This window comes from Dromaius novaehollandiae, chromosome Z (genome assembly GCF_036370855.1).
Source record: "Dromaius novaehollandiae isolate bDroNov1 chromosome Z, bDroNov1.hap1, whole genome shotgun sequence".
Lineage (NCBI taxonomy): Eukaryota > Metazoa > Chordata > Aves > Casuariiformes > Dromaiidae > Dromaius > Dromaius novaehollandiae.
The window spans coordinates 40,293,456-40,320,511 of NC_088132.1; the positions used below are offsets into that span (position 1 = coordinate 40,293,456).

General features: G+C 37.6%; 1 long non-coding RNA gene across 1 annotated transcript; it reads left to right on the forward strand.

Annotated features, from left to right (window-relative positions):
• Positions 1 to 230: 230 nt before the first annotated feature.
• LOC112992358 (uncharacterized) lies at positions 231 to 21,369 on the forward strand. The gene is made up of 5 exons (XR_003261509.2): positions 231 to 2,179; positions 8,396 to 8,502; positions 11,583 to 11,742; positions 14,416 to 19,176; positions 21,313 to 21,369. It is a non-coding gene; the product is annotated as an uncharacterized LOC112992358 (long non-coding RNA).
• Positions 21,370 to 27,056: the final 5,687 nt, after the last annotated feature.

Consider the following 27,056-nt stretch of genomic DNA (forward strand, 5'->3'; position numbering starts at 1 on the left):
CAACAGGGGACAGGTGGGAACTGGTATCCAGCTGTTTCTGACCCCTGCCTTTTGCACCCAGCTGCCTCAACTTCAGGCTATTTTCTGTATAAAGAGCCAAACTTGAACAACTCTTGATAAGTAACTAAATATATTTTCCAGGTACGCTGAAAAGAACATTTCCTGGATTCAGTGCAACCTGCTTCTAATTACACAGCATACAAGGGTTTAAAGGATCAAATCACCACAGATTTGCTTTTCCAAGTTACCTTCTTAAATCGGCTTTACAATAGATTTACATAGCCTGCAGATGTGCAGCAACAGAATAAAACTAAACCCTTCTGATTTCCAAATCACCATCATTTAAAGAGCTATAATTCATATTTAATGAAGAAGAAACAGCAGAAAAAGCATCCACAAGCATTTAACAAGCGACTCCAAGAACATGAAGTTTTTACCCTCTGCTAAAAGCCCTTCACCTTATTCCTTCATTTTATAGGCTGATGGAACATGTTTGGAAGAATTTGGATGTTTTAGAGCATTATTAAATTATAAAAGAGCTAATATTAGAAATAAATGATAGCTTAGATTAAAATGGGATGGTTGGAGATTTTCCTGAAATGTACAAAGAATGTTCATTTCAATGAAAGTAATTTATTGCAAACAGACTGAGGAACAATAACAAGGCTATATGTCACTAACCTTGATTATAAAGAATAGATCTTAGCAGACAACCCCTATTTTTATGTAATTACTAAATTAGAGGATGAAAGGAAAGCAGTGGATACAGACAAATTTCAGTAATGCATTGATCAAGGGTGACGAAACCTTACTCTCACAACTGATTTGGAACGGTTGACTCTGAACATCATAATGTGCTTTGCAGGCTGACTAAAAGACCATAAATGAAAGTTAATGAGAACTGGCAAAGTATTGTGGGTCTGATGGAGAATGACAGGATCTGAATTAGTTGAAGTCTAATTTTAAAATCCTCAATCGTAATCTGGACAAGAGTTCTGTCAATTGTAGGTGGTAATAAATAGGGAGGAGCTGAAAATTCCTGCAAAGGCAGAGCGATAATATAAAGGAGATTTACAAGAATAAAATATGTGCTCAGAAGAATCAGAGGGAAAAAAAAGGTAAGTTAATATATCTAGGGACCAGAACAGTCAATTGGAGAATGAGCCTGCTTAGCTGGGTATGCCTTGCAAGAGAAATCTAGACCATTGTAATGGTGGTAGAATGGCATTATTGTGCTAGATGTAGATGGATATTATTCCTGAGCCTGCTGTGCTGAATAACCATGAAAGGAAGCACATGGTGTTGCAGAGATTCTTCTTATTAGAGAGACATGAGGACCAGGTACAGGTCGCTCGGTAGCACCGAAGGTCAGTCTCTGACACTGCCCAGTAGCAGAAAGGAAAAGCATACAAGAACATAAAGCAAGTATCCCGAAGCTTAGCAACCATCAAGGCTAGGGAATTCCTGAGGTGAAATCATGCAGCTCCTAGACTACAATGTTGATTTGTATTTGTGGACCTATTCTACCATTTTAGAACCACTTCTTGGCTTTCACAATATCAAAAGGCTACAAGTAATTCAACATGTATGATGTGAAAAAATATTACTTTTATTTAATTTAGTCTTTCTGCTTGATAATCTCACTGATCACCTCCTAATTCTTGTATTATGACAACTGGTGAATAGTGTTCCTTTTTCAATTTCTCTCTATTGATCGTGATTTTATATACTTCTGCCATACCACTTCTCTGTTTTCTGAGCTGAAAAGTCCTTGTTTGTTTAATCTTTCATTTTCTGTAGGCCGTTTCCTATTGGTAATCATCCTTGTCACCTTATGTATAGCTTTTCTATTACTATTATTTGCTATCCGAGTTGGAGGGACTGGTAGTGTGCACAGAATTCAAGATGTGGATGCATAATTTTGTTTTCTTTATTGCTTTCTTGATAGTTACTAATATTCTATCTACGTTTTGACCAGAGAGTGGACATTTTTGGAATATTCCTCACAATGACTCAAAGAGCACTTTCCTGAGGAGTAAGAGCAAGTTTGAACCCTTCCCTGGCTGCGGTGACTGAAAGCTGCTGTTCCCAATGACTGGAAGTATATGTGAAGTGAAGGCATGGTCCCTACTGGACATGAACTACAGCTATTGGACATGAAAACAACCATTAAAATGGGGTATGTTTTTGCCCTTTATTACTTCTTTCATAAGAAAGGTTAGAAGCTGGATAATCTTGGAGACAGAAATATCTTTTTGTCACTTGAGCATTATTTCCGGTAAACAGATTTTTCAGGTATTTGGGGATGGGAAGGATGAAGAGGAGGTTTCTAATGCAAATAGTACTGCTGCTGGCCATGTATCGTATGTTATGCAGATAAGCTCTCAAGTGCCAAATTCATTGGCAGTCTAGAAAAGTGTCTATGTAGTTCAATATAGTGTCTGTGATTTGCAACTGTTTTCCAGGGTTTCACTGTACACAATCTGGAAATAGTGTGAAATTAAAATGCCTTGAGATGATATGAACACAAGGAAAAACATGATTCAGAACTTCCCCTTTCATGATGTTTATTTACTTCTAGAGCTCTAGCTATTGAAGGGTTTGACGTTCATATTAAGGGATAAAACAGACAATTTTACTGAAGTCTAACCCAGTTTCTTAACACTTGTGATTAAATGGTAGCTGTGTGGTCAATTATTATGAAGTAATAGATTATTATAGTGTCATATTAGATTTAATATAGGAGCTACCTGTTTTATATTAAATCTGAATGCTGCTTCTAACTTTTCCTTAAGTGTAATTATTAAAGGACTCTTTGTATTTGTTAACAATTCTAAGAAGGATAGATTTATTAAAATGTACAGTCCTCAGGTCTATGCAAAAAAAGCGTGCCTGCTTAGGATTGCTAAGCAGTGTTTTGTATATACATAAGCCAGTGGCTGCTTTGGCATGTAATAGATAGCCATACTGGTGCAGTAATCTTATTTGCAAATACAGTTTGGATAATTGCACAAGTTTGTACCTGTATATGTGTGTCTTTTAGTCTTCAGGGTGGTGTCCTTCAGTGTCAATAGTGCTCTGTGGCACAGCATGTGCTTTTGTGGGACAGGAAACACTTTTTGTTTATGAAAAATTCCGTAAGAAATTGTAGAACAGACACTATTATTTGTAGTAGCTTGAACGATGTCCCTTTAATAAAAGTTAATATATTAGAGTCCAAGATCATCTAAAATGCAATATTTTTATTTAATATGACACAAAACAGTAGCAATTTCTAAATATTAAGTGTGGATGGTTCATATTTTTAACTCAACATTTTGCACCACTGTTTTTTAAGAGGTAGACTTGAGGTTCGTGGAGAAAAAACTGCCCACCAGCGTAGAGCTAAATACGTATTCACAGTTGCAAAACTGTGCATTTCTCACGGCTATTGCAAATCCCATTGGTATATACAGAGATGATTGCTTAAATATATAACTAGCCATTATCATAGGAAATCACTCACTCTGGACATGAGATTATTTTGGGAATAGGGTATTATATGCAGGTTCCTACTTTTATTCAGACCTGAGGTTTTCTTTTCTATTTGTTGTTCTTCATGTGATTATTGCTGCGAGCAATAATAAGAAAATCAAATTTCTAGCAAACTGCCTAATTCAGGAACTGCTGGACTCATTATTTCCAATCAAATCTGCAGGCTCTAGAATTCAATATGTCATCTAAGGTTATTCAAATAAAACACAGTCAGCATCAAGCATGATGGGAGTTTTATGACTTTTGTGCACATTAAATGGCTTTTGCAGCAATTCTTGTCAATGACCTCTGGCAGAACTATTGGTAAGAGGTTGATTACTCGCTGTAGAATTTCTGCTCTTATGCCTACTAAAAGGCAAAACAGACCTGCTGAGAATAAGTTGTTCCTTTTCTTTGCTGTTTCTTGCAAGGACTGGAAATCTACATATACATGGTATTGAAGGATGCTGTTTCATAACTGAAGGGGAGCTGGAGTCATATTCAATTACTTGTCTATTTCCCCCTTCATTTTCCTGATAAACGACTCCGTAAATGTACTGCAATGTATGTCAAATTCTGATGATGTTTAAATTTTATTATTGCAAGACTTTTACAATACTGTCATAAAGGTACAAGTCTCTTTCCTATTGCTTTTTTACGGGCACTTTTACTACCTACCAACTTTTGACAAAAGTCTATCTGCTCTGTAAGCATTTAAACAAAAACATACTACTTTTTGTAGTATTTTCTCTGTCAAGCTCATAAATAATAGTAAGTCCTAGTTCTGCAAAGTGCATTTCTTATTTTTTAGGTAAACATATACTAATTAGAGTAATGTCTTGCTGAAAACAATGTTCCCATCTGCAGGAACATATAGTGTACTCTTGTCTTTCAAGAAAAATGCTGATCTTGCCATGATTCAAATCCTTTGATATGAGGCAAGAAAAATAGCGTAAACCCCTCTGTGAAGATATTTTCCTGAATTACAGCATTTTGAATTTGCCCTCCAACAGCGGAGCAGATATTGGGATTTTTCAGTTTGTTCCCCCCCGCCCCGACAATGAGGAATAAATCAAGAAGAAATGACAGCAAGTTGCACAATGCTTCCTTAACTTTTGAAATGAAAGAGCTACTTTACATGAAATTTGCTAAAAGAAATTTTATATATATACATATACATATATATAGCCTGTAGATTCCTGGGATGAAAATAGTTGACATTTGACAGTCGTCATAATTTATACAACATCCCAGTCCAGCCCCTTTTGTGTCTTTGGTGATACTACAGCTCTAGGCAGCTCTCTTGTGTGAGATACATGCAGCAAGGGTGTCTCGGCTAGGGCAGAGCTAGCCACATGGTCCTCAAGGGACATTATTGCCCATGCGTGTGCCATTCTCCAGCTAGACCAGTTGTGAAGCTGTGATTCTGACAATTTCCTGTCACTTTTTCGGGTGACTTTCAAGTAGCTTGTTATGTACTTAGGTCTGTGTACCCCCTCAACCTTGTGCATTTATGTACTTGCTCTTGATGTTCAAGGATTTAGAGCTCTTTGTGCTTGTGTGTGAAGGAATATTTGTTTTCGAGGTATTAAAAGATGAGAGGGGACCATTTATGACAGGATTGCAACTTTGTCTGCTGTTTAGTTGACATAAAAGCTAAGACCTTGCAAGACACAAGGGTGAAATGTCTGAATCATTGGGAACAAGCTCTCATAACTCATGAAAAACAGTCAGATGCTAATTTTAGGGAGTCTGTCACATGCTGTACCAGAGAAATGTGATGAATCATAACAGTGAATAATACCTTGTACTGATACAGCACCTTTCATCTGAGGTTCTCAAAGTACCTTACAAACATTTAATTATTTAAATCTCACAACATCCTAGGGAGGCAGATAAGCATTAATTTACCTTGTGACAGATAGTTAGTTCACTATGGAAGAGGATTTGTAAGACGATGTTACAGCTCTGTAAATCTACTTATGACAGTTCGAATATGTTCAGTGAGGCAGGTCTTGACTTTCACTCTGCGGGGTGGAGAAGCCCCTGTCGGTACACAAAATGAATGAAGACCTCTTGGAGCAGGATTTTGGAACTATGTCAACTGATGGAGAGTCCCGCTCTATAGGAGACCGTGGAGGCAAATAAAGGATCCAACCTTCCCTTTCCTCAGGGAATTTGAACTGTGTGCTTGAGAATGGTATCTTTTCCCAATATCAATAAGCAGTAATATTTCTGAAATCCACTAACAGATACACAGCTAAAGTTCAGCTGGGTTTTGGGCTAGTTTTGTGAATTGTCATTTGGGTCCATCTGGGCTTAAAGGATATTTCCAGTCTTCAGTTGTTCATTAGCTAAAAACCTGCTCTCAAAAATGACCATTTTATATGTTGTTAAATAGAGGCAGTGGCATATATTTCACTCAAGGGTAAACGCGATTTATCGGCAATCCCCTCTTCCTTTTTCCTTGTGCTGCTTCACTCTGCAATTCTCCTTTGCGAGCATCTCTTGGTGGAAAGAAATTTAATGAGTTTTTGCAATTCCTGGCCCTGGCTCTTGGCAGGCTGATCTTAGACCGGATTTCTGTGTAAAAAACACCTTGTTCTGGGCTACTCAACAATCTTCGCAGCTGCACTTTTGCCTCCGAAACATGCCCAGTTACTCTCCTAGAATTTTCTTCTATGACCTTTGCAGTCTCAGCTAATCTGTCAGATGCAGCTCAGCAGTAACCTCTGGCTTAAAGGCATAATGTGTCCTGGAATTACCAGCTATTTTCCATCAGGCAAAATGAAACGTTACTTAAACACAAGAATGTTTCCCAACACTCTGTCTTACGCTGTAGTACAAATAAATGCAAATCAAATTTGAATTATTCATGAACAGTGTTTTTAGCTTTTTCTAAAACTTCTGTGTGGGTATTTTCGTAACCAAACTATTCCAGTCTGTTCTGATAGGAGAAAGAAATTTGTGCGCTAAATGGAAGGCACCATGTCGTAGCTATAAAAATACACATTTTATTACCTAGTTTGTCTACCTAACAGCAGATGGATGATGAGACAATATCCCTGTTCCACTCCCTCTGTAATCTGCTATGGAAACCAATGGAATACATTAAGTGTTTTGACTTGAGAGTTTTTTGTTTATTTGAAATTAGACTGACCAAAAGCATGAATAATATATTTTAGGAGCAGCCTTGGGCTAGTTGGTGAGGGAATTGATAGATGGAGAGTGGCTTGATTCCAGGTGTCTCCCACATTTATCTCCTTCCAGTGTAGTCAGGAATGATGGAAACAAACATGATGCAGCTTTGCTTGATGGATAAATAAGTGCTGTGCAGATTAATCACATTAACTTGTATGCCGTTATGGAGTCAGTGCCTTCAGACTGTCTGACAGCACTTGAGTTATCCTGGGTGAACTCAGGGGGTCTTCATTTAAGACCATAAGCTCAACAAATTTAGCTAATTTTAATAATATTAGACTAGCTCTGAGCCAACAATGTTGAAATTTAGTCTCCAATATCTGTTCCTGTGTCACTAATATGCAGAAAATGGGGAATGAAAAGAAAAAGATTTGTGAAAAATTCAGGGGTTTCAAAATTTGTGTTCCTGCATGGAATTAAAATGAAAGTTTCCACACTGAATTTTAAAGAGGAGTTCAGTCAAGACAGATACAATTCAGAATATCCAGGGTTATCCAAAAAGCTTCGATCTTCCATTTTCAAGTCTCTCTCCTGCTGGATTTGAAATCCCTAATTACTATTCAAGGGTTTCTTTCTGAGACCTTTCTGTTGAAACTTCAAAGAAGCAGACATATTTTAATGAAACCTTTCTTGTCTTAGACAGAAAAAACAAAACTTTGATAAATTTTTTGATGACAGAAAAGTACAAATATTTTTCCATAAGTAAATAAGTTTACTAAATTAATGTTATATACTAATTTCCCTTTACCTCTCCAAGATCTAACAGGAGACCAGATATCTATTTCTTTTTTAAAATTTAGCCCTTGTAAAAAGACTTGTGGAACACAAAAGACACTTGAGAAGATGAAACTGGCTAGAGCTGTGATGGGAAACTCTTCTTTTAACAGCTGTGACTTTCCTGATCAGATCCAAAGGATGAGAGAGATTCTGCTGATGGCCTGAACTTGAAAGAGTCTGTCATTTCTCTGCTTTTCCAGGGCGCTCTGCTCTAATTATATTGTACTATATTGTATTATATTATATTAATTATATTCTACCATATTAAAGGCCTGAGGAAATCCAGTTACTACCATAAGCTGCAGTGTCATGTGCTATATCGGCCTATCCACGGAGATGAACATCAAATACCCTGAAAATATATTAGGACAAAATTAGAGAAGACAAAAGTTAACAAAAAAAAGAGTACATAAATATCTATTTTTTAAAATGTTTTCATATGTTATTTCACTTCTAAGGCTCTTATACTAACTTAGATATGGAGTAGGAAATACATTCATAATTTCATAAATATATTGCAGGTAATACACTGGAAGCCAGCCTGAAAAGCTGAGAAAGCTGTTGATTAGGTCTGTGAGCTTACGCTGTTTTGGTCAGTAGGTAAATGGTACTGGGACATGTAATACGAATTGAAGAATGTGGGAAGACTTGCAGGGGGAGTAACTGAAAGGTTGACATGTTGGTGCCCTCTTCCAGACTGATTTCAGAAGTTTAGGCATTAAACTGCTGGGCCATGTTTTCTTCACTAAGCCCCAAGCCAGAGTGAAAACATTTTGGGTTAAGTTGTAAGGTTACGTGGTTTGCAGCTCTTTCAGGTGTTGGGATGATTTTATGAGTTTGGTATTATTGGATGACTTATTCAGCTTGGAAAATAAATACCCTGCAGTCTTTGTTTGTTTTACAGATGGAGTGAGAAATATATGGCCTGGGGAGCTGGATCACATCCCCGACTTCATTTAACGCAGCCCTTAGCCATGAAGTCTTCCTGCGTAAGTACTGGATAACAACAAGGTGGGTTTTAATGTGTGTCTTGCCAAATGTGACTGAAAGACGTGTTCAGCTGCCAGAGAAGGGGAGGTTCCACATCGGTGCCTCAAAGCCTGAAACTCTAGAAAAATGCACGTTAAGTGTGGAAAAGTAGACAAGGAAGGATGATTCAAATTGTATTACACAATGGAGGGCTTAGATGCATTGAGTAATTGAGGCTTAGGCTCAAAACCTACTGAAGTCACCCACAAAAACAAATTTGTTATAATCTCAATCGTAGAATCCCTTTGGGCTCATTATGCTGTAACCATAAATTTGAGAATTTTTATTGCAAGGAGGAGGAAGAATTTTCCCACTAAGATTAGTACTGAAGTACATTGCCAGAGCAATGTGAAGTAGCCCTTGTGTGTTAACTTCCCCTAAACTTTTTCTTTGCACGGAAGCCTTAGACTGTCTGATGTATACCTTCAAAATACAATTTTAATGGTTTATGTATGTAATAAGGATCTACAGCACAAGATTGAACTTCATCCAGAATGTGCAATTCCTGACTAGGACAGAAGGGAATTTTAGTGGCTCAGTTTTAGCAGAATTTATTGATTTTATTTTGTTTTATTGGAAAATGCCAGCTTACAAGTCAAACTTTTCATGAGGAAAAGAACAACTTTGGCTGATCTACTTTGGGCAAAATTTCCTAAGATCTAGGTGGAGATACACCTCATAGAAATTCCTTTATATATTTAAAGAAAATGAAACTGAAGTTGTTTGGTAAGATTAATTCCATTAGGACTCTTATGAAAGACGGACAAAACAGGCTGAATCCCTTGTCCAAGCAGAAACAGCAAGAGTTTGACCTGGGCCTTGCACATCTGGGAAGTGACACAACCTGCTGATAAAAACTAGTGTTTCCTGTCTAAGAAGGATTTTATTATTAATAGCATTGAATTGCTCCCCAGAAGAGATTTTGACCCCCAGAGAAAATGCCCCCCAAAAGACAGTACTTCACTTTAACAGTCCACTTTTGATGTGAGATGGCTTTGGTAAAATCTCTTATCAGGTCGCAGAAAAGGGAAACTTTCAAAGCATCAGCCTTTTTTGCTGACTGGGAATATTATCTACATATGTATAGATATATATATTTTAACCTTTTCTTGAGAATGTCTTTTTCTTAAAATGAGTCTGAAGTTCTCTTGTGCTAAAAATAATTATAATCATTTTGGTTTGTAGCTGCTACAGTTTTGACTCATTGTTTGAAAAACTATATAAATTTTAGAGGAAAAAGAAAGAAAGATATATATACACATGCATTTACCATTGCCGTTTATGCAGAATATTATTATTGCCTCAGTAGTTAGAACTGATCATCACACCTGACTATTCAGACAGTATTAAATAATTTCAAGGAAAACATTTATTATGTGATTGACTTTCTGGGCAATTAAGATTTAAATGAACTGTGATCCTGCAGAAAAACGATGCATTTATTTCCCCTGTCATTTAGAAACACACACACACTCTGCACTGGATTAGCTAGTGTTTTTCTCTCTTCAAAATACCACTCCTTTGCTCTTCTGAGCCAACAGCAATTACTTACTGCTCTGGCTGATGGCATGTTGTGTATAGAGAAGAGTCTCCAATGTCATAAAATTAAGATTGTGAGAAATTAAAACACAAACAGGCGGCTTGAACGGAATTGCACTGATATGACACCCCACGGAACGGAGTACGAACCGTGTGGTGATGCTCGCTGACTTTGCTCTCCCCGTAAGGCACTGGCAGGGTGGGTAGCACATGCCACCCTCTCACGAGAGGACCCAAATTAACGTCCAACCTTGCAGTTGTGCCTGAGCAGATGGACACCGGCTCCTTCATATCCCCTTGGTGAGGCCAGGAGGGCTTTGCAAGAGTATGGCTGTGAGTCCACGTGAAGCCTGCTACTGAGCTGGGGCTTCGATTTGTTTTTGGGTAGGAAGCTACCGGGTAGCACCTGGTGACCGCTTCATCCCTGTGGTGTATTTGCTGTTTTTCGTTCAGTTTTTTGAAAGACAGTGACAGCTGTTCTGCACTTTTGTGATAACTGTCTCAAATTGGACTTTCTTGGCTGGTGCTTTCTTACATTATTTCAGCCATTATCGTCTCCTTGTAATTATTTTAAATAGGTTTTTATTCTCTACCTCCTAGATCTCTGCCTGTGAAACAGGAGGTGGTGTCAGATACATACTAACTTAGCTAAAGCTGTCAAAGCATTACCCATTTGGGGCAGTTTCTATTACACTACATTGTTTTCAACAAGCTATTAAATTATCTGTTACTGTCTTTTTGTTGGAAATTGCAAAGAAATGAATATAGTTCTCAGTGACTTTTAATAAAAATTGAAGAATGATGATAATGGTTTTTAAGTACTTGTACTATAGCTCAGCACACCACTTATGTAATTGCACTGTACGTGTTTTGTTCATGTTTTGATTAAGAGGTGACTAGGCAATGCTCATACTGTAGAACTCAGTGCAGTAAATTGGATTGGTCTTGGAAAATGGCATCAGGTTGCTTTTTATTGAGCTTTGGCTATGCAGTATTTTCCTTTACCGTATTTAAAAGAGTGTCCACAGGGATTCTCGTATTGTGGGAAATAGGAATGTGAACAATATGATGCAGGGATGACGAATGTTTCCCATCAGACTGGGTTCCCCTGGACTTGCGTGCAACTCTCCTGAAATCACGTGTTGTTTCAAATTCAAACACACAGTAGGATCCTTGGAAATTCATTCATTTTTGAATGATTTAGCTCCTGGCTATGAGTAAACAGGCAGTAAGATATGAGTAAGTTTTGAAATAATGGGCAATTCATAGAATTGCATATTTTTGACACAAAACCTAGTGGCTATGATTTCAGTTCCCTGTAAGTCTCTGAATATGACCTGGCCTGACCTTTAAAATAAATGTTGGGGCCATGTATCCATGAGAAGTACCAATTAAAACATTTCCTTATGTCTCTGTGGCGTAAAACTTCTGTGACTCGTGGTAAAATTCAAATCAGTTAGTATACTTTATCGATGACTAATACATATAATGTTTCAGGGGTTGTGTATATCTCTCCTTTCTAGTCTGCCTTGCTGCAACCCGAGAAGAGTGAGAAGCCTCTGGTCTCTGGCGGGAGCCTCGGAGACCTTGGCCTGGGCCAGCCTGGCCTCCACCCTGCCTGGTGTCCCATCCCAAACACGGGCCCGCAGGCGGCACCTGCAACAGCCTGCAATAACAGCACAGGTATCTAGTATTATTACTTTTTCAGCCCCAGGGATTAGCAGCTCAGAGACTTCCTGTGCCAGACACAACTTTTGTGAGCTGATTTAAGAGGTTAGGAAGAAACTCTTCCAGTAATTACCCCCACTAGATTTCTTAGACTTTCCTCTGAAACATATGGTAACCATCATAGTCCGAGCCAGGATATGGGTCAAGATGAACCAGTGGTCTGACTCAGACTGACAATTTTGTAGCGTGGCTCTGTCTTTCTTCAGCCATGTCCTCGTTTCTTCTGTCTGGTACCAGATCTCTTCTGATGTGACACATTAAACATTAATAATATATTTTAATGTATTTGTACATTTGGTAGTTTGCAAGTTCTGCTCTTTATCAAACAAAGTTGTTATGCTAAAATATAATATATATCTAAAAGAACTAAGCATCCAAAATTAAGGGAACTTGTGATGGATGGAGGGAATAAATAAGCTAATGTAAGTAAGCAAGGGAAGGAAGTAAAGGACATTTCTATGTGTTCAGTTGAATCAGCATGTTATCTTTTTAACTATACAACAAATACCTGATATTTAGCTAGCAGAATTAGTAGTAGTTATTACAGGAGTGATTTGGACATACTTTGCACTGCTGTTGTGCTTCTATTCACATCCATAAACTTGCCTTTAGTTTACACCAGAGTATAATTAGGATGTATTTCTCTAAAGGGCAAGCGGGTTTTTTACTGTATAAACAAATTGCTTTCTGAGCTCTATGCTGTTTTTATCCTTTCCTATATATACCTCTGATGAGTTTGCAGATTGGCTGAATCTATAACTTTCAAGTTATTATTATTCAATAAGTGAGATTTCTACTAAATCTTTTCACTGAATTAGTGAGGATAATTAATTGATGAACCACTTTGTTTCCAGCAAAGAATTGCTAAGCATATACACTAAGTGCAGAGGGAATCAAATATTAAGACACTAATTTCATATGGAAGTGCATCACTTTGTGATATACTGAACCTGGTACAGTCCCTGGCATTTAATTAATATTACGGATATCATAACGGCTAGCATCGCACTAAGATTATAAAGATATATTGATGCAATACAAACTTAATAGAATGAAAGCTGAAATGAAGGCAGTGCAATTTGTTCATTGTATTCATATTGAACTGTAAAATAAAATATATTTCATACCTTGTTTTTATTTTGAAAAAGAAACTTTTGCCTCTGGTTTCTTCCAAACTTCTTGGAAATACTGAAAGATATAATTTCATTGCGTAGAACATTGTGCAGGGATCTGTCAGGTGATATGTCTACTCGAGGCTGTATTGATCTGACTGCTGTGGGCAATTCTCCTGTGGGTATAGATAATGCTGTTTTTTACTCCCTTGTGTCCTTTGTCCTTAAGTGTCAGGTGGTTTTCAGAGTATCCCTGGAAGAAGGTCCTCCTTTATTTTTACATTGTCTTACAATGAGTAGTTTGTATTTCAGACTTATTGTCCACAGCACATTTGAGCTGGTCAGGTAATGAAAATATCGAAAGAGGACAAGCCCAAAGACACGTGCAAATTGCCTCTCATCTTGCCTACATTTGTGTTTTCACAGTAATCTGAGTTTGTGTGTGCCTTTGCCTTCTTTTCTTTCCTGGAGGCTGTGTTATGCTAGTGATGCATGTAAAACACATATTTGGAGGTTTGCAGGATCCGTTACTTAGAGAATGAAGATGTCAGGGGAAGGGACCTGTCATGAGGCAGAAATTCACAGATGCCTCTTTCCGACCGAAGGGAGATTTTTATGCGAAGGGCCAACAGGTTCAAATTAAATAGATTTATCTGCATTCTTTCCTTTCTGTGGAAAGCCACATCTCTGGAGATGTGAGCTCTGCGGATGACACCATGTACTTCCCATGCTTCCTCCCTGCAGCGTGGGAGGCCAAATTCCTGTTACGTGCTACTGCAGGGAACCATCCTGCACCAATTTATTCCTCACACAGATTTTCCCCTTAGTGAGTCGGCATCAAAGACCCCGGTCATTCTGAATGCAAAACACGCTGTATTTCAGCGCCTAGGAAACGGGGCTACTATCGGACAACACGGTCACTTTGCAGGATCAGGATCTAAACATGTATAGTTGGTTAGAGGGTTTTTTAGGATCTTATTTAACTTCACCTTTAAACTAAACACAAAGGTTTAAATAAATATCAGTGCCGTCAGTTTACAGCCTTCCCCCAGCATGGCTTTAAACATTTATTATTCTGCCCCTTTTAAAATAAGCTGGCAGCTTTTTATGACTATATTAAGGAAACCTTCAGGGCAGCAGACAAGACAGGATATTATTCTGAGATTAAGGGAGGAAAATGAGAAAAAGGGATGCTAACAAAAGGCAAACTGGAGAGGAAGAGGATCATACTCACTTTCCACTGCTGGAGGAAACCACGGCCCCTATTGTGTGTGTTCTGAAAGTGATTATCTCCAGTCACTGGTTCTTTCAGGGTCTAATCCGCTGATTCACTTGCTTTTTCTCATCAGGTTGGGAAAGGAGACATCAAAAAGCATTAATATCCATTATAGCTAAGAAACCACACCAAAGGGGCCATTAGCTAATCTACGTTAAAATATTTGTTGGATAAATTTTGTTTCCCAAAGACATTCTTGAGGTGATTATTTACTCCTTCGTAATACTTTCATTTTTTCAGGGGGCTTGACAGCTATTGTGGAAATGAAATGTTGCTGGCACTGCGACTCCATGTGCTATCACTTTGATTCAATGCATCCAAGGATTATGATTTTTGAAACCACGGATGTCTGAAGTTTGGCTAATAACAGACAGGCTTGTCAGCTACCCTGTGTCAAGGATAACTACATCTCCCTGGGAAGCAGAGACTGAAGAGCCAGAGTTACGTCCTCACACTATGAGATCTCTAATTAACTGCAGCACCCAAAGCAGACCAGCCTGAAATCAATATATTAAGCTCCTATCAATGGGAAAAATCCTCAAATCCATTAGCAATTTAGAAACAGAAACAATGTAGGAGTATTGGAAAACTATATTTTATCATCTTTCAGAGGCTGTTCAATATTTTTGCAGGGTTTTGAATGGAATAAGATTTGTTTCTCTGCAGTTTTATAGAACTCAGCTGTTGGGCCTCTCCTACCACACAGTTATATTGAATTACTTAAGGAATTGTGCTGTGCTATAGATAACAATGCCTGATGTGCATAACATATGGTAAAGAATCCAATACAATATTATGATGCCATATTAGATTTTTGTCAGCTTTTCATTAGTGTTCAGTAGACTGTCCAAGGTCTCACACCAGGGCCCAGGGCTCTGCTGTGCTAATGTGAGTTCATTCCTGCCCACTGCCTTGCACTAATGCCCAGGTGTGCCTCATTCAGTAACAAGCCTCCACCTCCCCAATGCCCTTATATCATGGAGAAGCTCTTTAGCAATCCCAGGCTCCTGTTTGCCATGAGGGCAGGTATATGTGGGCCTGGCAATGCAAGAGACTGTCAGGAATTTAAGCTACCACCTGCAAGTCTGACTTTTTGGTTAAAGGGCCCCAAATATCTACTCAAATGCTGATATGGAGTGAAAAAAGTCACAAGTATGAAAGCTGCTAGTGCTCTGGATCATTCTATCTTGAACCTCGGTCTGTGGCTGAGAACACAACACCTGAACTTCTGGTTATATGTCGTTCTTATCTTCAGACCTGCGTAACAGTTGCTGAACTGCAGCTCTCAGGTACTGTTAATTGTAAAAAATATGGGTTCTTCCTTCAAGGGAAGTGAAAGTGTTTGGTACATCTAAATGCAGAATGATTGGAGAAGGTAGCCATGGAAAAGGCTCTGTCCTCTCTGCTGTTATATTAATTATTTGATTATTTGAGAATGCAGTTAAGATACTTCCAGTGAATACAAGTGTAGGCTCTTGGGTACCTTCTGTGCTAGGCTTGAATGACACTATCTTTCTTGCTGCCCGGCTACAATCAACTCTAGATAAAAAGGATGTATTTAACAGATGGACAGAGGCAATCCAGGCAGGCATAAGAAATACTTTGAATTTCTTTACTCTCTTGCCATTCTCCCAGTGCCTGACTTAGGGCTTCTAGTTCATTTGAATTCATCAGTGCTATGATTGCTATGTAACTGAAGATTGCCTGCATATGAGTACAGGTCTTCTCAAGATAACTTAAGGATATGAGGCGTTTCTTACTTGTTGCTTTTTGTATGTCTGGGATTGAAGACTCACACCTGAAAAAAAGCTGTAGTTGTGTCCTGAAAGCAGTTGTCTGTTTGCTTAGCCACATAAGTTGCTACTAGGAACCTGTGACTCTGCTCTGTGCGTCAGATTTCTATTTACCTTGTATTTGAGATAGATTTTATAGTAGTTTTGAAAGTTGTCCGTAGGATCGGTCCTAGCTCAATAATAGATTGCTTGTCTCTCCCGGGCATTGGCCTCCCAGCGGCAACATGCTCCGAGATCAGCAGTGTCACTGAGCAGCCTGGGAGGCTTGCGAATGCTGAAGACAAAACCTTTCACAGGATCTGGTCCTGAAAGGTCTTACTCCTGCGTTTGGTGGTTTGGTTTTACTTCTCTGAAAAGTAAGAGTGACCTGACCATTTTTACAACTAAATGCATAATTTACTTCTTTCATTTTAGCTTTCCTTAGGCAAGGTTTTTCATTCCCTTCCCACCTATATATGGGGAAACACAAATGGGTCATATACCATGTACACTCCCATATATTTACAGACAAAACATAAACATACCTATATATCAATCAACCTATATACTAAGATGGCTGAAAATGGAGTGTTATACTGGTCAAATACCAGTTTGACATACTTGGGAAATTATAAGATAAAGTAATGGTGACAGATTATATGAGTAGATGGTAACATAGTAGCACGTGCATATATCAAATGTGTAATATTCAGATTTTATTTGGACTTTGGGCTACTTCTACACTTATGAAAAACTGAAAACATGTAAAATTTGTATGCATAATTGGATAATATTTTAATATGAATGTCATAATGGTTATTTCTACTAGTGAAAATGTGATCATATGGAAGTCCATTTCTAGGAGAAACTGTATTTCTTATTAATAGGTTATATAAAACTCCTAGGACACTACACTGATTGCTCTTTAGTCAGTTAAAAAAAAAGTTAGGTCGGGGAAAAAAACAAAAATTTCAATTACATTTACAGCAGCAGCTGAAGGGGAACAAAATCAATGAAAGGAGCATACTTATTAGAGACCTGCAGTTGCCATAAAACTGAAACTAAATCACACTGACAGTGTCTGAACTTCAGATAAATTGCTTTGAATTCAGAATGGCAGCCTGGAGAAATAATGGAAATGATATTGCAGTTGTTGAAGAAAGAGATAGAACTTTTTATATCTGTTGCCTCTCTGGATCTTGTAGATATTTCAAGGATCAAACACTGATTTGTTATCTGTTTTATTATTATTTTTTGTATACAGACACCTGTTGTTTCTCCAACAGATGAAACACTGCTGTCAATCACCTTGGCACTGACTGGTTAGAGTATTATGTGGTTTTAAGGGATGAGATATTTCTTCTTGGTAGCCATCCAAGGTGACCTGTAGCTAAGCCTCAGTTATTGTTTAAAAAAGGCAAGAGAAGGAAACAGGCACAATAAGATGACCAGTTCAAAGTTATTCTTTCTTTCAATAACTCATCTAGCAATACACTTCATTTTCTGTGACATCCTTATAGAATGAAATCCTCTGCCGTTTCTCCTGGGTTTCTTTACCGAGTGCAACTGCTCTTTCTAAATTCCCTGTAATTGTCTGATGGCTTGATTCAGAAAGACTCTGAATTTAGCTGTCGTATTAATTCCCTCAGTTCTGTGGTTTGTTTCTTGGAACACCCTTGAAAAAAGCTGCTGTGTATCAGATTTCGTACTGTTTTTGTATTCTTTGGTCCCCTGTTGGATGGAAATTGTTTGCCTGAATGTTGTTTGAGAGTGTCCCCAGGGACCCCTGGGGAATAGGGCTAACTAGTATTCTCAAGACACTTTAAATTACAGGTATAGAGGTTTGGTAAGGAAGAACAGGGAATTCCCAGACTGGGAGAGATGCTGAACCAAGGCCATCATAGACCTCTTTGCAGTAGCGATATGTAAGGGTTACGATGATATATAACTCTCCACAGCAGCATTGGCACCTCAGTGCTGTGCTTTTGACATTATATATAATGCTGTTGCCTTACTTTAAACTGATTTGTTAATTATGTTTTCAACATTATTGTAGTTCTGTGCAGTGTATTGTAGATGTTTGTAATTGCTAAGTTATAAATATTTATAGATGTGTGTATTCTTGGTAAAACCAATGTGTTGCCCTATTTTACTGATGTAGAAATGGTTCATCTAGGGTACCATATAGTCTTCATGGAATATCTGTGTGGAAAGAAAGAACATAAACACGGAAATAAAATCCAAGCCACTATGCACTGAAATGTAAGGTGCTACACTGTATACCTAAGGAAATACAAAATAGTTTAAATGCAGCCTGTGATATGAATGCAATGGGACTGAAAAGTACATTTATCAACTGTGTCTGCAGCATATCCACACATCTCTCGTTAAACACAATATAGTGTAAAACAAAACAAAAACACTCTAGAAACTGCAGCAGACCCATTGTAAGGCAAACTGCCTGTATGAGAGCATGTGTGTGTGTATGCTAGGGATTCAGAAAAGGGGAAAATGAAGCCTGTCCTTCTGTTTGATTTCCTCTTATTGTTCAAAAGGTTTGGATGGTAGATGGTTTCTCATCCATCACTTCCAGAAAAAGAATTTTCAGACCTTCTTCCCCGTCTTTATTTCAGCCTGAAATTCAGTATGACAGACCACCCACCGTAGTCTAATATTAATTCATGTTCCTATCTTAATATAATCCCACTGCTTAAAAGTGTTCTACATTAAAAGGTCTCTCATATTTTCCTCCATTTGTCCCAGAAAATTATTAATACCATGACAATCTGCTGTATTGTGAAATTTTCACACATTTAGCAATTTTTTTGGGAGCCAAAAGGAGAGTTGGTCATTTCACGAGCAAGAATGGACTATTTTATCATCTGGTTCTAATAAAATTAATAGTTTATGCATGTTAAAATGTTGACATAAAAATTGGACTGGGAGGTATTATAGAGACAGTGAACTGATTCATGGGATTAATTTATGAATCTGCATTGTGGTTTATTTTCAGGAATTCTTTTTTTCATAAGGGTTGCTTACATTTCTGAATATATATTGGATTGTTTGTGCCAGTCAAGTCATACAAAGTAAAGCTGAATTGCTATAAATTTTGGTTAAGATTTGTGTATCTATGGTAAGTGGTATCCTCCTACAAATGATGCAATCCCGTTGTTGCAGAGGGGAGGATTTACAAGCGTTGCATAAGTTCGCTGGCTAACGCGAGACGGTGAGTTAACTGTGTGTGAGGGAGTGTGTGCAATTTACTAAGTGTGGGTGTTTGGGTGCCCATATGCTGAACAGTTTGCCTAGGAGTGTGTGCGTGCACATACGGTGGTTATCAGTTTACTGGAATAAATACACAATTTGGTTACTCTGAAAAATGTGCTGCTCTTTTTATTTAATGGAAAACGATATGCAGGCTTTCAACGCTTTTTCACTTGGAATTAGATTCAAAACTCTGTTTGCCTTACATAACACTGATCCTTTGAATTGTGCCAGATCATGATCCATGTTTTGATGTATGTTTCAGATCCTTTAAATTCCAAATGAGTTCAGTTCTAAATTCTGGAATAAAGTCTCCTTTGTAACTATATACAGACATGATTAGGCTTTTATTCGTGTCTTTTTTTTTTTTTTGAATATGGTTTACAATTCTTCTGTATACTTGTAAATGGATTTGAATGGTAACATATTTCATCAACAGTCTTTTAAACAGATATTCTATCCCCTTTAAATGCAGATTGCTGAAGTACTTAAAGGTTTTTTTTATTTATTTATTTACCCCTGGAATGCACGTCTTAAAAACAAAAAGTTTGAACTTACAAATTGTTACAATAAGAGGATATTTATTTGCTTTGAAAGACTTCAGATCTATTCACATTTATAGTGTTCATTGGAACTGAACAATGGTATCTACACTGTCCCACACAGTATCTTTTGTATTTTTCTCAACTCTTCTTCTGTTTTTCTCCCCACACCCACCAGTACTGTTTCCATTTTTCATCTAATGGTAGTGAAACATAATTCTAAATTATTGGCATCCACACTTATGCTCCAAAGAACACAGCCATCAAGTTATTTAAGAGCAGATTTTACTTGGCTGTCCTAGACTAAAACCTAGCCGTTCTTGTTAACCCATATAGGCTGGAGGAAAGGTTCAAGTTCATTTTCCATCTGGAAGCCATTGCTGAGTTGTAGTTAGAAACAATCAGTCCTCAACATGCCCATTAAAGCTCCCTAGAAAAAAAAAGATTGAAGTCTCTATCCATATAAAGTATATTTGGCCTTCTAAGGCTGACACATGGAATCTACTATGGCTTTATTTTCCATTGTCATTCTTGAGGGCTTGGTGCATTTAGATGGCAGCTGGGCAGAAAAGACATTTCTGATTCTATTGCTGGAAAAGAAACAGATATGCAGTGGCTCATTAAATTGGCATTAGGAGGTTTATTTTAAAATGAAAAGTACCCCTTTGGTATAAAGATCAACCCCATAATGCCACCATAATAAAAAATGAAGGGAGCCTAGTGAAATCTCTGTAGACCACCATCCGAGGAAGCAGTCTGAGGCTAAAATTAATGCTACTTGGCCTGCCATACGAAGTGGTTCTGGGCACTTAAAAAATAAATCTAGATATTCACATTGCTTCAGACACTGGAGGATGCCCCATGCCATGCTTCATTCTTCCTACTTATGTATTGTTCATTGCATCTTGCTGTTTAATGTTAAATAATGCATTCAATGGATCACAGTAAAATTCTTCAACAATATTGCTAATGTGTGTTACAAGTCTTTTAAAAAGTATTCAGATACTTCTACTTTTCCACCGTAAAGTTCTTGCATACCTAGGGTGCCACTATCTGTGTTCAAAAACTATTGAACATTGATACTATGCCCTGAAGTAAAGCCCTGAAGGGGCATGGATGGAATTACGTGAGTTGCTAAAAGCCCCTTTCTTACTAAAATTCTGCCACCAAATGCAAAGGAGATTCAAATGATTTCTGAGTCTCTGACAGAATTCAGCCCTTTTTAGACACTGTTGTGTTACTTCAAACAGAAAATACTTATCTCTGAGCTTAAAAGTACTTCTAAAGAGGTTTTTTGTTTTGTTTTGTTTCGTTTTGTTTTTGCCTTTGGTTTGGAACGTACTGACCCAAATGGCTTTTTTTTCCTAAAAATGTTCTAAAAATCAGCTCCTCTTGCGGTTTTATAGAGTCTTCAACACTAGTCTGAACTGTGTAGTTTGAATTGTGGACATTGATATACAAATGTTTTATATATTGCTATTAGTTTATTAGCTAAGTATAAAGATATTCTGACAAGGTAAAACTCATAATTTTATTTCTTCTCTCAATATCATCAGAAAGCATGCTAGTTTGAAGAAACACAACAAAAAGCTCCTTTGATTTCAACTTCAGTTAATTCCAAAAATGGATCACTGGGTAAGTAGAAACTTTTGGTTGGAGACTTTTATTAAAATTGTTGGAAATAACCACTCATGCCAATAAACGTTCCACTGAAGTTTCAGTTGGATTCCAAGAAACGAGAGTAATGAACCATTGTAAGGAAAGTATCAGACTTCTACAAGAGGATTTTACAAGGAAAATGTGTGAATGAGACCTAAATGTTTAATGTCTTAATCAGAAATCATCTAAACGTAAAGTTGCAGCATAATATTGTGTAAGAAGAGCCAAGGGCTGGATGTCTTTTTGTGTCACTTACTGAATTTGTATGGCATACGTGCAAAACCGATTGGCAATCAGATGAGATGTACGCTGTCCTCACTACATATTTTTCTACCCCTTCCCTGAGGGGGAATGCAGCTATCTGAAGGAATTATCTAAGCATTTAATGCCTAGCTTTGAGTACAATAAGTTGAGACAAATCAATATTATATTTCTATTCTCATTTATGGTCAAATGGAACGCGTTTTCCAGTCATCCCAGAGCCCCTTTCTTTGAGTTTCACGAGTCAAACTGAGAATGGCTGAAAGAATAAGGGTTTTCTATTTTCCTGCAGCTAGTTTCTAAGAAAATCCTGCTTTCTGCTCTATACAAAAAGAACTTGAAAATAGGCTTAAAGAACTGATTAGGAATGATCCCCCCACTGTGAAGCCAGCCTTCACTAGTAGTATAATAGTGGAAGAGGAACTTCATTTCTCTAAAATTGAAGAAATTCAGTTCAGCAGAGTCCTGCCAAGTCATTTGGCATTTACAGGTAAGATTATGCTGCTCAAAGACACGTGTTACCAAAGTGCATGAACAACCCCTTTATGGAACGCAGATGGTCAGTAAAAACGTGGAAGAAAAAGAGATTGGCATAGGTGAAAATGCTGAAAAACATGTATGCAAGCAGTTCTGATTAACACCTGCCTTACAACACAGCTGAATCCTATGTCAATTGGTTGGCACTGTGCCAAAATAGAAAGATATGGAAAACAGAGAGGTATCTATTCCTGAGGGTGTATAGATTACAGGTAGTATTTTGTGATAAATTGTGGAATTGCAGGATGAGCAACCTGATTAATTTATCCTGGAATTCTAACTGCTTTCTTGCTCCAGCTCATTTATCTGCCTTGTCTGGATTTCTTCACGTGCTTGCAAGGCAGAGCTGGAGCAGAGCGTCAGAAGCTATTCTCTGCCTGGTGAAGTATAGCAGCTCGCCCCATGACAAAACAAAATGGGTTAGCTTAAGCTGCGCATGAGTTGAATCTCCCAAATTAATTTCATTGTATTTCTGTGCATAAAGCAGCTCTGAAAGAATGTCTACTTGTGTCTTGGGGTCTGCTTTTCAATATTGTCTACACGCCTAATGATACAGAGAGATGCTGGGATTTTCTTTGGCTCTGAGGCATCAGAATGAAAGAGGTTAGGTGTCTGAACACTCCCGCAAATTTGGTAGTCCTTACCTGTCCTTATCTGCATCTTTAAGAACTAAAATATTTTTCAAAAGTGTTTATAAAATGAATTTGTTTCAAAGGCAGGAAAATAGTGCCAGTGCAATTCAACAATCAGTTCTGCTGTCTTGCAGAAACTCATTGGTAATGTCTTAAAATTGCTTTGCTGAAGTTCTCCTTTTATAAAATAGGATATATAATATTTCTGTCTTGGGGCTGGAGTATGCTTGCAAGGTGTACTAAGTTGTACTGAGGCCTCAAACTTACAGAGAAAATGAAAATTAAAGGTGGAAATAGGACTAGTGTATAACATACAGCACTACTGTGTAATATGTATAATGTGCAGCCTGATCTTAAGTTAATGAAAGCTTGTCATTAGTGTCTGCTGATTTAAACCAGTTGAGTATCTGGCTCCTAAACATACCTATTTATGTGATTTTAATGATTTCACTCTAGGCACTATGTGCTAAATTTTGGAAGGCTTTATTCAGCTGAAGTTGTTGAGTGGAAAAAGTCTTGAAACTCGTGGCTGAAGGAATTGTTCTCACTCCCCCAAAAAATCATGAATAAGAGAGACTATTTAGACAAAGCTTCAGTTTCAGAAATGCCCCCCTCCCTGTGGTAGTGGTATCTGAAAAGTCTCAGGGGATTTTTACTACTGAAGTTGCCACTACGCAACTATTTAATGAGAAAAAAATCATCATGAAGAGTGTATTTTCTCATAGCCTGAAAAGCAAAGGCTATAGTCAACATCCTTCTTTTTTACGATTTAACATTTTTCTTTTATTTATTTCAAAAGCCAATTTTACATTTCATTAGGTACAACAATATACCATCAGTCTTGTATGCAATTACAAGCCCCAGCGATAGCATATAGCACATAAAGGTTAAACGTACAACGCAGAAAGTAACAAAAGAGTAAAGCAACTGCCTGCTGAGTAATTTATGTATCCATGCATGGATACATGGATGATATTATAATATGAAGCAATATAAAGCAAAAACCAGTATCTTAACAAATATACTTTGTTCAGGAAATGTAAACTCTCCCATATTTGGATGCATTGATTGGCAGCACTTGCTCAGCATCTCTTCTGAGTCATGACTCTGGGTGAGATCCAAGGTGAAAAAACTTAGGATCTGGGTGCTACATGAGGTCTCAGGCTCCCTGCCTGCCTCCCCATTTTCCTACTCTTTGAAAGATAACTATCTTTAAGTAACAGAAATCCAGTGGCTTTTTTTTTTTTTTTTTTTTTTTTAAGAATCTTGAGTTGATCTTTAACTCCTTGAACCCCAAACCTGAATCTGAGTATGTATTGCACATAGATGCAAACCCAAATACTTGCTGTTTGTTCCCTGTTGTAAAAATGATCTTCAAGTGTATCACCCCAATTAATCTACCATTACTGGAAAAGTGTACTGGTGTCACTCCGTTGTTAACGTCGCACTGCCGTCACTTGTTGAGGGCACTAAAACACAGCGCAGTCAGAGGTGCTGCTAAAATACTAAGAATCCCTACTTAAGAACATAAAAGTATGGGAATGTCCATATTGTTTCAGACTAAAGGCCCATAAAGCCCAGTATTCTGTCTCTGAAGATGGTTGCAAGAGGATGCCCAGGGAGGCAAAAAAACCAGGGTAAAAACAGGACAATCACATCTGATACCTCACTGTAATAATTTTGTAGTCTCCAGCTCCCTTCAGCTGAAGGCATTTCCTCATCCTGCTGTGGTTTGCCTACTTAATAAACCTCAGCTGATCTATCTTCTGAATAATTAACCAGCCCCTCCCCCTGAACCCATGCAAACTTCTTGCATCTACAATTCTCTGTCAAGAAGTTTTAGGAAGGACTCTGTCGAAAGCCTTCAGAACATCCAAGTAGAATATAACAACTGGACCACTTTTTGAATATGGCTGTTGACTTCTTCAAAAAACTTTAAGACATCTGTAAGGCTGTATCTTCCTTTAGAAAAGTAATGTTGACTCTTCGGTCGTAAGCCATATTTATCTGGACATCCATGAACTCTGTCCTTCAGTGTGATGGCTACTAATTTTGTTTCCTCCTCTTTTGATTTGATAGTTTGAAGGGGGAGTAACTATAATACCACTTTTTGCTGCATTTCTTGAGCTTATTATTTATTTTGCTTCTGTTAAATAGCTGGCTATGTATAAGAAGAGAGTAAGGGCTTACAGTAGTTAATCTCGCTATGCTGTGAGGTTTAAAGCTCTTAAAATGTTTTTATTATCAACTTGTTAACACAATATGAGTATTTTTTTATTCTAAATATTAAAAATGGATCATCTCTAAAATTCTGTATTCTTTTAGAGAATCCCATAAAAAAGCATATTGGGCAGAGGTTGTTTGTCTAATTGTAATAGCTTAAATTCTGTCACTTGACACTTAAGTTCAATTGCTTTGCTAGTGGAAGTAAGCTCTAAAAACTCCTTCTGAAAAGCTGTTTGATCTTATTTGTGTTACATATATTCTTTCTAGTTTCCTGGCTCTCATCTGGCACTCATTTATCAGATCACACTGACCTGAATGGGGATCATTTCAATATAAAGATATGTTTGCCTGTTTTGGGCAGGTATATTGCTTGTTTGAGAATGTAATGAAGTTAATAAAAATGTATACATAATCTCACTATTTTGTTTATATTGTAGAATGTAATTCAATAGGAGTTCCAACCCAGATGGTGCAATTGTGTGTTAGGCAGGAAAAAAAGCACATTTTGTATATTCTTTTCTTTTTGCTAAAATGTCCTGAACATCTTATACAAAATGCAATCTATTTAAATGGCAACTAATACTTAGTATTAATAGTTTTTTTTTAAATTACTATTAAAAGGACATTTTTGACCAAAAAGATTACAGACTGAAAATGCTTTTGAAGCTTGTGTAATCAGGACAAATTCCTGAGAACTTACTAATTTAGAAACTGTGTTGGTCCAGAGTCCATATGAAAACTGTGCAAGTCAGTGCCCCTTGTCTCTGCACTAATTTTGATAAGCTCAGCTGAAAGAGCTACTCGTAATTCTTAATGGTTAGTAAAAAGAGTAGGACACTTCCTTTGTCATTGCAAATAGGAGGATGTTTTTTCACTTGAATTTAAAAAGGTAGTGTGGACTCCTGCCATTGGGGGATAGTTCAGTATTTCTTCCTCACCTTCTGTAAACTAGAAATTCTCAGCTCTTCTTTTCTTTGCAGCTTGTTGGCCTGCATGGAATTACAGTAAAATAAGTGAAGTTGAATTTTGGGGGATGCCCTCATAGTCTCAAATTAATAATCCAACAATTGCAATATTAACCAGATTAACCACTTTTCGGGAAGTACTGGCATACTTTAGCAATTCTTTCTGTTGCAATTCTCTGCTCAGAGCTTACCCTTGATTTCTTACTTTTCCATCCCCAGTCTCCAAGTAGATAGCCACTTGAAGTGGATCCATACTCTCCAAGTATTCATATACTTCAGAACCTTACAGTTTCCATAAAAAAATTATTATTGATAGACCAAGTGTATATTACTCTTTTCTGATCATGAAGAAGTCAGTATAATGGTAAGGCTGCAAGGCAGGGTGGATCTGCGTGTTTAGTGATAGCACCCCATATGTTCTTATTCCTGTAAAATATACTGGCCTGAAGCAATACCAAAAAACAAACAAACAAACAAAAAACCCCAAAAACTTTCCAATAAGAAAAAAGAAAACAGCAAATTTATTTAGTTAGGTATGTCATTTAGTTAATCTCATAGTTAAATGGAGGGAATAATAGCAACAAGGATGAAAATCACAGTAAAGGAAAGTATTTCAGGCCTGTTCCTTAGCATCATCATGTCCTTGCCTGTCCTATCTGGTTGGTCTGCTGAAGCAGCAAAAGGTGCTCTTTTCAGAAGGAATCTTTGTTCTCTGGCCAGTGTTAAATTTGCCACATTTGCAGTAGAAAGGTAATGGGAAGCATCAACAACAAGCTGTAGGAGGACAGGCTGGGAATCCTGATGCTCTGCTTCACCTGCTGGTGAGGACTCCCTGCAGCTGGCAGAGGTTGGACCCACTCCTGACTAATGATGCTCAGAGCCATGTTAGAGGCCATTCCAGCTGGTCCAGTGAAAGAGAGAAGAAAAATGGCTTAGAGCAATTCTGTCATCTTTTCCTCCCATCACTGAGTTTTCCTGAGCACTTGGCTCTGCTGAGGCTTAAGCATTATATTAACTGAA